We start from the raw sequence: 11,260 nt of genomic DNA, 5'->3' as shown, positions 1-11,260 counted from the left end.
TACATCAATATTATGATGAGAATCATGCAGACTGGGGATTGGCAGGACTGTGAGGTTTGGGTTCATATAGAGCTATATTCAAACCCATGTTCTGCCATCCAGATGTAAAATTTTAGTCAAAACAATATTCTCAGCTTCAACTAACCTTTCTATAAAATGGGAATAAAATTATATTCTTCGTAGGATCCCATTGAATTTAGATAGACAACTTTTCACTGTTTGCCCACTGAAAAATTGTTTTCTCTGAGAATCTCTCCCTCAATGACACGGGCATTCTATAAAGTCCCATTCTATCTTCTCTCCTTGGTCATAATTAATTGGATGAAGCATAAACTACTGATACATAAAATCTGTCCTAGGCAAAGTAGATTTTTCCCCCTGAAATATTATTGAACATGAAACATAGAAACCATCATTAGTCCATTTGAGTCAATTTGACTGACATAACTTGATTGGACCACAGCAAGGGTAGAAAAAAGCTATCATGCAGATGGAGCAGAATAACTCTAACTGTTCCAGTTCATGAGTACAAGGTTGTAAGTACTGCTCATGGAGACAAGCCCATCTCCCTCTTCAAGTTGTCTGCACATTTCAGACCCTCAGATGTCTACCTCCTTTTACAGATAAGCTACTGTATGTATTCCACTATTTCTTCTGCGCATATTCTGCAGAGCCTTCTAGTTGGAATCCTCTAGCATCAGAGGAATAAGAATGAGAAAGAGAATAACTACACACAGAGATGGGTTGTTCCATTACATGAAACCAGAATTGGGGGATTTTAGCATCAAGTCTGGAGCAAATCTCAGGTATGACGTGGCTAATAATATATAGTTAAAGAGTGAACTTTAGATCCAGATTGACAGCAACTCCCTGAACTCAGAAGTCTGAGTTCTTCTGCAGCTGTGCAGATGCAGGATATGTGCAGGGACTTATGGGAGAACAGCAGGGAAGGGACCAGAGATTTTCCCTGATGTGGATCTGTCAGGGAAACATCTGGAAGCTTGCAGAAACCCCTAATGCTAACAGCTTTTAACTTTCTAACTCCATACCCTTGGGTGCGACCTGGCTACCTTTTTGTCCTTGGTTCAGGGAGATATTCATGCACAATCTCTTCTTTTAGAATCAGCAGGAATGAATTTCAGTGTCTTCTCACTGATTCAATCTTTCTCCTTGACTGAAACAATATGAAAAGTCTTAGCATGTAATTGTTGAACAATGTAATGGTTGCTTTTATGTTAAAAAGTATTACTAATTAGCATTATGCTATAGAAGCCAATAACCATAGCTTTTGTAGATGCCTGCTATAATATATAGGCATGTAGTGACATGATGTCTGCCATTTGTTTCAGGACAGTTCCACCATAAAACTTTGTTCTAATATGTTGACATTTAAATAGAATATAACTAAGTACTCTTGAGTAAGTAGATTCAAGCAGCTTATGAAAACCTCAACCTCCCAAAGGGCACAATGTTATGATACTAGGAAATGGCAATCCTTCTATATCTTCCCGGGTGGGGCCAAATCACATTACAGATTTCTTCTTTGTCCAGCACATCATGCCAATGACAATGAGTTACTTGGTGCTCCCTGTTTTCATAGTTCAAATGAAGACAAAGCTTCTGTTTTTCCATAGCCTGTAAATCCCCTGCCTGGCTTCGTTCCACAAATACGACCCATCACCTGAGTCCTGGGTCATGGAGTTCAATTGCTTAATAAGTTAGGGTTTACCAAGTTTGAGTAATGAAATAAAGACTAATGAGTCAGATGCTTCATTTTGCAGCACAGATTTGAGGCCAAGAAAGGGAAACAGGGTGGAAGAGGAAGAAAGCAAAGGCTCCAGCAAGCTGAGGCATGGACCTCAGGAAGGTCTGAGTCTCCAATGTTCTTTGCTCTAGAGGCAGCAGGAAGAGGAGCTGCTCATTCATCTGAGGGAAAGAGGCCACTCATGGTTAGCAGAAAGGGTGTGTAGGGGACAGGACAAGACACTTGATGCCTTCTAGAACCCAAAATTTCGTCATCTCATGGCTGTGGCCTGAAACCCCAAACTCCTGCTCACTTGGACTTGCAGATCTGAGAAGATGAACTTGTATAATTGAAGACAAGGTGATTCCTGCAGGCAAATCAATAGCACTGGAACATGGATGACCATCCTAGAACAAGGATCAAGGCAGTACCTAGCACTAGGCTGCCCCATGGGGGCTGCTCCACAAATTCATTCATTTGTTAGGAAAAAAGATTAATAAGTCAGTGCCTCCCATTTGTGCCAGGAAACTCATCCTGAATGAAATAGACAAAAAGTCCTTGGCCTCTTCAAACATAGAGCCCATTGGAAGGACTGGGAGTCATGCAGATAAATGTGCAATCGCTAAATGTGATCATGAGAAAAACACTGATATAGAGGTGCTCTGAGAGTCTTTAAGTGTTTTATGCCCAGAAGGACTCCATAGCAGGATAGCATGACAACTGTGAGTCCAGGCACCAGAAAGAGAGTCCCTGAGTTCAAATACCAATTCTACCACTCCTTACCTTAAGTCGATCACTTAAACTTTCTGTTTCTCTGCAAAATAATGATGATGACAAAGTACACATGAGGTCCTGTCTCAGTGGAGAATAGCATTCTACTCTTACTCTCTGATGGCTTTGCTGCCTGGTTCCCTTGCCTTCTGACTTCTTATTAAATTTGACCAGTGAGAAGAATACCCAGGGAACTGGAAGACCATAGTTTGGCCATTGCCAAGTTCTCTGTTTGGTAGCCCTATCCTAGAATTCTTATTAACTTTGAAAGCCACCCCTCCAGGCCAGTGTCTAGTAAAAAGGAAAAACTCGTTGCTTTTGTTAGCACAGCCCTATCCCCTCTTGGATTCCTATAATAGTGGCTCACAAAGCATCCTGCAGTCATCCTTTTGAGTGTTCCAATGGGGCTCTGCCCAGCCTCCCTGAAAATAATGTGTGGCCCTTGATAAACATTTGATTAACAACAGCTAATATTCCCAAGCAGGATATGGCTTTGGATTTCAAAGAAAGTGTCTATGACCCCCACAGTGAAATCACAGAGAGAAGTTAGCGTAACTTCTCCCAAACTCTTTAGAAACACACCAAAAGAGGACAAGAAAATTAAGACCCAGCAAAACAGGAACATAAAGTGGCCAATCACGTATGGACACATAATACTTTTGACCACTAAGCAGCCTTTGCCTTATGTACAGAGGTCATGATGCCATTAGAAGAAATAAAATTTCTATAGGCCCTTTGACAATGATGAGAAAAGGGAGATTTTCCAGCGAAAGAACCTCAGCCAAATTTGAGACTGTTATTTACCCACTTAAGACAGAAACTATCCTCTCTGGACTCTCTGTGATCTAATCCTTTAAGCCTTCTGTTGGCACTGGAAACAATGTTAAGCTTTGGGATCAGGCCCTTTGGTTTTTATAATCCATGGGAATTTGAAAATGATAAATTTGTGGAGAGTCTGAAAGTTCCTAACATGTAATTGGAGCCCAAGGGGGAAATAATTAGGATAGAGTCATGTAACTCCATCAACTCTTCTGAAAGCCTCTGAATTATATAATTCCCTTGCTGTAGCTTTCCTCCTCTGCATGCCCCATTTTGCCATGGAACAGAAAAAAAAATTAAAATTAAAAAAGGCAGAGGCAATGAAGGAAAGTGGAAATAATAAAATAGACATTATTATTGCTGTGGGTATATACGTGACTGCATGACCAATGTGATTCTGCAACCTGTACACTCAGAAAAATGAGAAATTATATCCCACCTGATTCAAATGTATGATATGTCAAGATCATTGTACTGTCATGTGTAACTAATTAAAACAAATTAAAAAAATAAAAAATAAAAGATCTATCCAGTGTGACAATTTGTTTGCGTTTGCTATGAGAAGTCTGCGTGATAACAGGAACGAGAGGTAGGACCAAGCATTCAACTTGACTTAGACTTTCCTGGCCGTCCCCACTCTTGGCCATTCTTGCCAAGGATAACAACAAACAGCACATCTGGTCTATTCTTATTACTAATATTTGTGGGAGCAGGATAGTCCTAATTTATGGTGGCATTGCCTTTACTATTGAAAATAATAGAAGAACACGAAATTTATTTCATTTCATCTATAAGTGTCACGGTAAATAGGGCATCTATTAAGACTTTTGTGGGGTTGTTAGAGAAATGGTTGTAAAAGGTTTTAGCAAAAACTCAATTTTGTATTTCTTTGGTTGTCAGAAGTATCAACATAAATTTGCCATCCTACTTAATGTCAAAGAGACCCTATGAAGAAGTGGATGGGCAAATTCATGGGCTCTGCTAAGGGGCTGGTGATGGGGAATATTGCCTTCCCCAAGGAAAAATTTGGGGGATCAATTCCCATAAAATCTCATATGTTTATAGCACCTCAGGATAAGTTTCATGCAGAGTGCGGACTTATTTTGCAGAGCAATTTGTTTTCTAACTGGAGAGATAGAACCGTGGGAGGCCTCAGGGCCCCTTGGGATGGGAGCTGGAAGCAGAATCCATTCCAGAGCCCAAAAAGAACTTTGCATTCTGCATATGGCGCATTCTGAATAATTTAGCAAATTATTCTTAAATTAAAAAACAGAGCCAAGACCCTGACATATATGAGTGGCTCTTAAGAACACCTCATTTAGGCAATGTCTGTGTAGTCTGACAGAAATGCTTCGAGTGCAGCTCTCCTTCCAGCCAGTTGGCAGCAGATATCCCTGTTTGTGGTCTCACTGGGAGACAACCAGTTTGCCTCCTGCTGATCATGCCACTGTGCAGACAGACTTCATCGACAGGCTTGATTGAACATTCCGATTGGAGAGTTTCCTGGAAAGTTCCTGGACAGTACATGTGGGTACAACACTGTGTAGATCAAAACATTTGTCTGTACACAGGCAGAAGCTACTGGGCTTAGAAAGAATAATTATTGCCATGAGTAGATTCTTGAAATAATGCAACATAGCTGTAGGATATAGCACTTAAGTTGGCTTAAAGTGGCACTCCTTGGCCAACATCTGCTCAGTAACAGTTCTTTGGACCTGCATCTTCAAGTGTCTTTCACTACATCTTACCCCTTGGGGTCCATTTTGGCTTGACCTGAGCTAGTAAATACTTTCCAGGGTTAACTCTGCATTCTCAGCTTCCCTCACCTAGGCCTGTTCCCCATGGCCCTTTCTCTGACACTTGGTCCACCCCCAGCAGTGGCATTTCAAAAAACCTCTGTAACTCCATTCTGGCCTAGATCTATCCTACTGTTCTCTTCACCTGGGAGTCAAGAAAGTGTTTCAAAGTCTTTCTGAGCTTTGCAGATGGAGAAAAGGCAGTTTTACAAAGAATATACCATAGCGAGAAATGATACTCCGAATAACTTCTGTTTATTCACTGCACTGTTTGATTATGTCAAACCAATCAACCCCAAAATTAGTGGTTTAAAATGGCAACCACTTAAATCGCTCTCAATTTATGAATCAGCAATTGGGCTTGGTTCAGCTGGGTGGTTTTTCTGTCCCTGCTGAGTTGCTTAAGCCACCTACAGACTGGTTCTGATCAGCTGGCAAGTCCCATCTAAGGAGAACTGGCTGGTCTAAAATGGTCTCACTCACATATCTCATGGTTGACCCACAGCTGGGGTGATGGGGACAAAAGAACCATGTGCTTCTCTTCTAGTGGGATAATCTGCACCTCTTAATACACTTCTGGGAGAGAAGCATGACAATTTGGTAGAAGGCTTACAGAAAGGGTACATTACTTCCACTGCATTCAATAGGCTGCAAATCAAAAGTCAGGGGGGTTGACCTCTTTATAGGAGTTGGATAGAGGGAGAAGTGAAAGCTTGAGGTCATCTTTGCATGCCTCAGAGAAGAGATAGATGGACTAGAGAACATAAGAGATTAGCCTAAAAGAATTCTTTGTCCTGATGGCACAAGTCTTATACCTTGTCCTTTGTTGTCTTCAAGGGAAGTTCAGAAAAATCAGGAGACTTAATATAATTCCATCTGCATAAATCAGCTTTCTGTACATCTAGTTTCCTGGGTGTATCTTATGGGTGTTTGACTTTTGGGGAAATGTTCTTGCCAACAGACATCTGTTGTTACCCCATTTTCTGTGAAGCATAGCTAATTGCACCCAGCCTGACCCAAAGTGGCCCATCAGTTGGCATTTCAGTAGCCTATGTGGTCCAGCCTGAGAGTATAGATTAAAGAAATTTATTTCTTGGGAATTTAAATTTGTAAACAGAGGGACAAAAGCAGGGTGCAGCAAAGTAGTCACTGGTTCTAATCAGCTGGCAAGTCCCATCTATGGGTGGCTGGTAGTAGGGCCCACTTCATTAACTAAAATTACATTATATACTGTTTTTACTCTGTCCTTCCAGTGTTTATAGAAGATTGAATATTCAAGAAATGCAGTCAAAATTGCCTTCCTGCAATCCTCTAACAAGATAGTCTAGATAACTCTCTGCCCTTCTCTGTTTTCTGGTCTATATTATCTTCTTCCAAGGGAAATATTTTGCTTGCAGATTGGGAGAAATATTAAAATATATAGGATGCTCTTTGTTTCAAAATTATGTTATGGCAGTATGACAGATGCTGAAAGCAATAAAACTGAGGGAGACAAAGATAAAAATTCTGAAAACTTAATTGTAAAATAAAATAAACTTGGCCCCAAATTGAGAAAAGAGAGTTCTGTTCAGGCACAGAAGATGCTCCCAGTCATAATTCTTACTATCTCGATCTGCCATTTTTTTTTTTTTTTGGCTCCTGCAGAGCAACAGAGAGGTAGAATAGGGCAAGTGGCTATAATATTCCCACTTTGTATTATGACATTTCAATTCTTCCTTTTCCTTCAGGGCCTGTGATATACCAGGTAGGGAGTAAAATATAAAGCCTGAGTGAACATTTTCCTGTAGTGTTCTACTTTATTTGGGCTGTTATAACAAACTACCATAGACTGAGTGACTTATAAGCAATAGAAACATATTTTTTACAGTTTGGGAGGCTGGGAAGGCCAAAGTCATATCACTGACAGATTCAAAGTCACATGAGGAGATTCTGTTTCCCAGGTTATAGATGCTATTTGTGTGTGTGTGTGTGTGTGTGTGTGTGTGTGTGTGTGTGTGATCACCTCATGTTGCAGAAAGAGCATATGGTCTCTTTCATAAGGACACTGTCCCATTTATGAGGGTTATGTCCTTGTGACTAATCAATTCTCGACTAATACTATCAACTTAGGGGTGGGTTTCGACATATGAATTTACACGGGACATATATAGTGTAATGCACCTTTTTATATACATTCTGGACTTAGTTAAATTGCTTACTAACACTGCTATGCTGAATGCCTGACCTGATGGCCCCTCAGCCTACTGCTGCGTCATCTGCTGCTGTGTGGGGACTGTTCCTGATCACTCCCCATCTGAGTCATACGCTTCTCTTTTCTTTTGACTGCTTGAGGGCTCTCTCTGGAGCCTTAGAAATTTGTTTAGCTTACCTGCAAATGCAGCCAGGAAATTAGGGATTTAATGCTCCCAGGAGCAGCTCTCAAACAAGGAGAAGGAACAGGAGTTGGTAGATAAAGACCTCAGCTTCTTTATTTCTCTAAGAACAAATCTGAAGTGTGTTCTATGCAACACTATAGACAGTAAGATGATCTCAATTATCCACAATGGAAACCTGCTCATTGACACACTCTTCATTAGCTTCTTTTCTTTCTTTGACTCAGTCCCTAAATCCCACACTGATATTTTCCTAGAATCCCTTCCCAAATAAACTTCTTGCACCTAAGACTTTTTCTCAGGGTCTCCCTTTGGGATAACCTTTAAAAAGCCTCTTAAGTCCATTAATTTTGTTCTAAGACAATGCACCAAGCACAAGTTGAAATTAGAAGAGAATAAACATTTTGAGTCACCTGGAAAAAAACAAATAGAAGAGATCAGGAGAGAAATCAGGACACAATCTATACAAGATTGTATGATTTTTTTTCCCCCAAATTTCTAAAAGGATTCACTTCCTCAAAATACTTTACTTTCATCTATTGAAACATTTCATAATACTAGACATGATACTTTGTCATCTGCCAGAAGATTGTCATAATAAATATTAAAACGTGTAATATCTAAGAGGTGAAAGCTAATTTTAAGACCTGAACTTTTCACAACCACATGTGATAATCCTGACTTCACATTTGGTTTTAATTTCAATTCTTGTTCCCCTAAGCATCATCTAGGCCATGCTTCCTGCCCTTGGATTCTGGTAAGAATCTTCACTGGATTCTTTCTTCCTTTAATCAGCCCTTGAGTAAATCTCTAGGCTTTAAAACAGCTGAAAAGGTTCTAAGTCACCTTTGTATATGGACAGGGCAGAATTCTAGGGACCAGTGGTGGAATCAGTTGTTAGCTCTAAAATTTATTACATATTGATGAACTCCAGAGAAGAAATCAGTTCAAGGTTAGATTGATGTTAATTCTACCAACTAATAATGTAGCAAAAGATTACCAATGTTGAGTAAAGTTTTATGCATGTATTTGTCTATTTGAAAAAAACTGTTTTGTTAGCTAGGATCAGTGGCATATGCCTCTAATCCCAGCTATTTGGGAAGCTCAGGAAGGAGGATTGTAAATTTGAGGCCAGCCTGAGAAACTTAGCAAGAGGCTGTCTCAAAAAAAAAAAAAAATAGAAAAAGACGAAGGGGTAGGGGCACTAGGGATGTAGCTTAAGTAAAGTGCTTCTGATTTCAATCCCCAGTATGCTGCGTGCACACACATACACAAATTAGGTGCATGTGTGTGTGTGTGTGTGTGTGTGTGTGTGTGTGTGTGTTAATCATGTTTCTCTGGTGATAATGCTCCATAATAAAAATTCCAGGAAATCTCAGTGGCTTAAAACATTTATTGTTCCATCTGCATGTTAGCTGTGGTTATGCCATTTTGGGCTGCACCTCAAATTATAAGTCAAATTTAGGGATGCTTCAGAGTTTTCATTGTAGGACAACACAGATTAAAGGAACCATATCTACCCAGGGAACGCTTTTTTCCTGGCACAGGATGAAGTATAAGAGATGAAGGCAAATCATGGAAAAGCATTTAAAATCTCTATGTTAATTAGTTTAATTTTATCATCCACAATGTTTGTGTGTGTGTGTTGAAATACTCATGTCATATTATATCCCATAAATGATATAATTTTTGTTGGTTAGTATTAAAAATAGGCAAAATTATATTCTTTGCATATGAACAAAAATACAAATACAAGAGTATCTTTGATTATAAGTTGCTTATTATCAGATCTACCCACAATCCAGTGGATAAAGAACAGCCCTGGACTGAGTCTGAGAACAGACATATCAGTACCTAGCAGAGTAGAAGACACTGGGCAGACAAATAGCAATGGGCACGCATATATAATTCTGTTATTCAGAGGGAGTGAAGGATTGAAAATCTGTGACTCTATGGATACCTGTAGACATACACCAAAGTAGACAGAATGTCATAATAAACCCCAATGTGCCCATCAGGAGGCTGCAACTATCAACTCTTTGCTAATCTTGCTTCACTCTTCCTGGCTCCCACATTATTCTGAAGCAAATCCTGCATTTTCTGAGTGTCACTTAATGGAAGAAAATAAATTTATACTTTTGCAGGAGATGGAAGATTCTTTAGACCTCAAAGAGTTTACAAAATAATAAAAAGGATGTACTCGTGATGTCAACATGATGTGAGATAAAGCATAAGGCCGTATTTGACAACAATGAGAAACATCAATTCCAAGATGCTGCACATGGGCGTTTCACACTGAATATTGATGAGCTTTATATTTAACTGCCTGGGCTAGCCAGGATAATGAATACAGCCAAGAAATAAAAGTAAACGCCCACTCCTTATCTAATTCATTAATCTTAGTGGCTTAGGAAGAGGAAGAAGAGAAAAAGAAAAGGTGCATAATAGAATTTTAAGATGCATCCCAATGTTACTTTATCTGTGGCCTAGCATTATACTGCTTTGGACCAAATCCTCCCTTGTTCAAGACATTTCTCTTTCATCTATGGAAACATAAATAAATAAACAATTATGCAAATAAACCTGTAATGACATGCAAGATTAAAAAATTACAAAAATGAGAAATATGTCAGCATGTGGTTAATGAAAGGAATCCTCAGATCGATTTGTTCTAATATCATCTTTGTAACCCATACTTTAAAGAACATCTTGATTTCTGAAGTGACATACATTGTTAAAAGTATGGTCACTGTATTACGTCACTAGAGCTGCCATAACAAAATACCCCAGCAAAGAAATTTACTTTCTCACACTTTGGAGACTAAACACTGAACCCAAGGTGTGGGCGGGTTTGCTTTCTCTCCAGGCCTCTGTCCTTAGCTTGCAGATGGCCACTTCCTCTGTGTATCCTCACATGGCCTTTTATCTGCAGACATGCATCCCTGGTGTCTCAGCCTCTTCTTATAAGAACACAAGTTATATTGGATTAGGGCCTTACTCTCGTGACCTTATATAACCTTAATTACATTTAGAATTACATTGGGGCTGAGAGTCCCAACATATAAAATTGAAGGACACAATTCAGTCTTGCCGATTATGTCAGTCATGAAGTATTATTGCAATCACTTACACTTATTACCACCACTGATATTTATTACCTAATAGCATAACAAGTAATAATTAATGGGCAATAAACTTGCCCTTGCTATGTGACAGGATCTCTTCTACACAGAAGACATACACTATTTATCAATTAAAATATTCGTATTAATCTCTTTAAAACTGGAAACAGTCCTATTATGTAGGTACTACAATTCCCCACATTTTACAGATGAGCACACTGAGGCACAGAAAGACTAAATAAAGAAGTACAGGTAGGGTAGTTGGTTGAATAAAAAATTCCCAGTTAAATTTGAATTTCAGATCAACAATGAGTGATTTTTTTTTGGTATATGCAGGTTCCAAATATTGCATCAGATATGCTTACACTAAAAAAAAAAAAATGTAGGAGTCAATCTGAAATTAAAATGTAACTGAGCATCCTGTATGTTTACTAGCTAAATATTAGAACCCTAGTTAGAGACAAGGTATATTTTCATACCAGAGAAGTGAATTTTAAATTGCTTAATAGATCTTGCAGTTTTCAAGAGATATATTGGGGGCTATTGAGAGGGCAAAGGAGATGATGAACAGTTTCCCCCATTGAACACAGCAATTCCTTTATCATCTCTGTTATACACTGAGATTTCCTACAAATA

The sequence above is a fragment of the Urocitellus parryii genome, chromosome 6 (genome assembly GCF_045843805.1).
Source record: "Urocitellus parryii isolate mUroPar1 chromosome 6, mUroPar1.hap1, whole genome shotgun sequence".
NCBI lineage: Eukaryota > Metazoa > Chordata > Mammalia > Rodentia > Sciuridae > Urocitellus > Urocitellus parryii.
Note: the sequence above shows the minus strand (reverse complement) of the source record.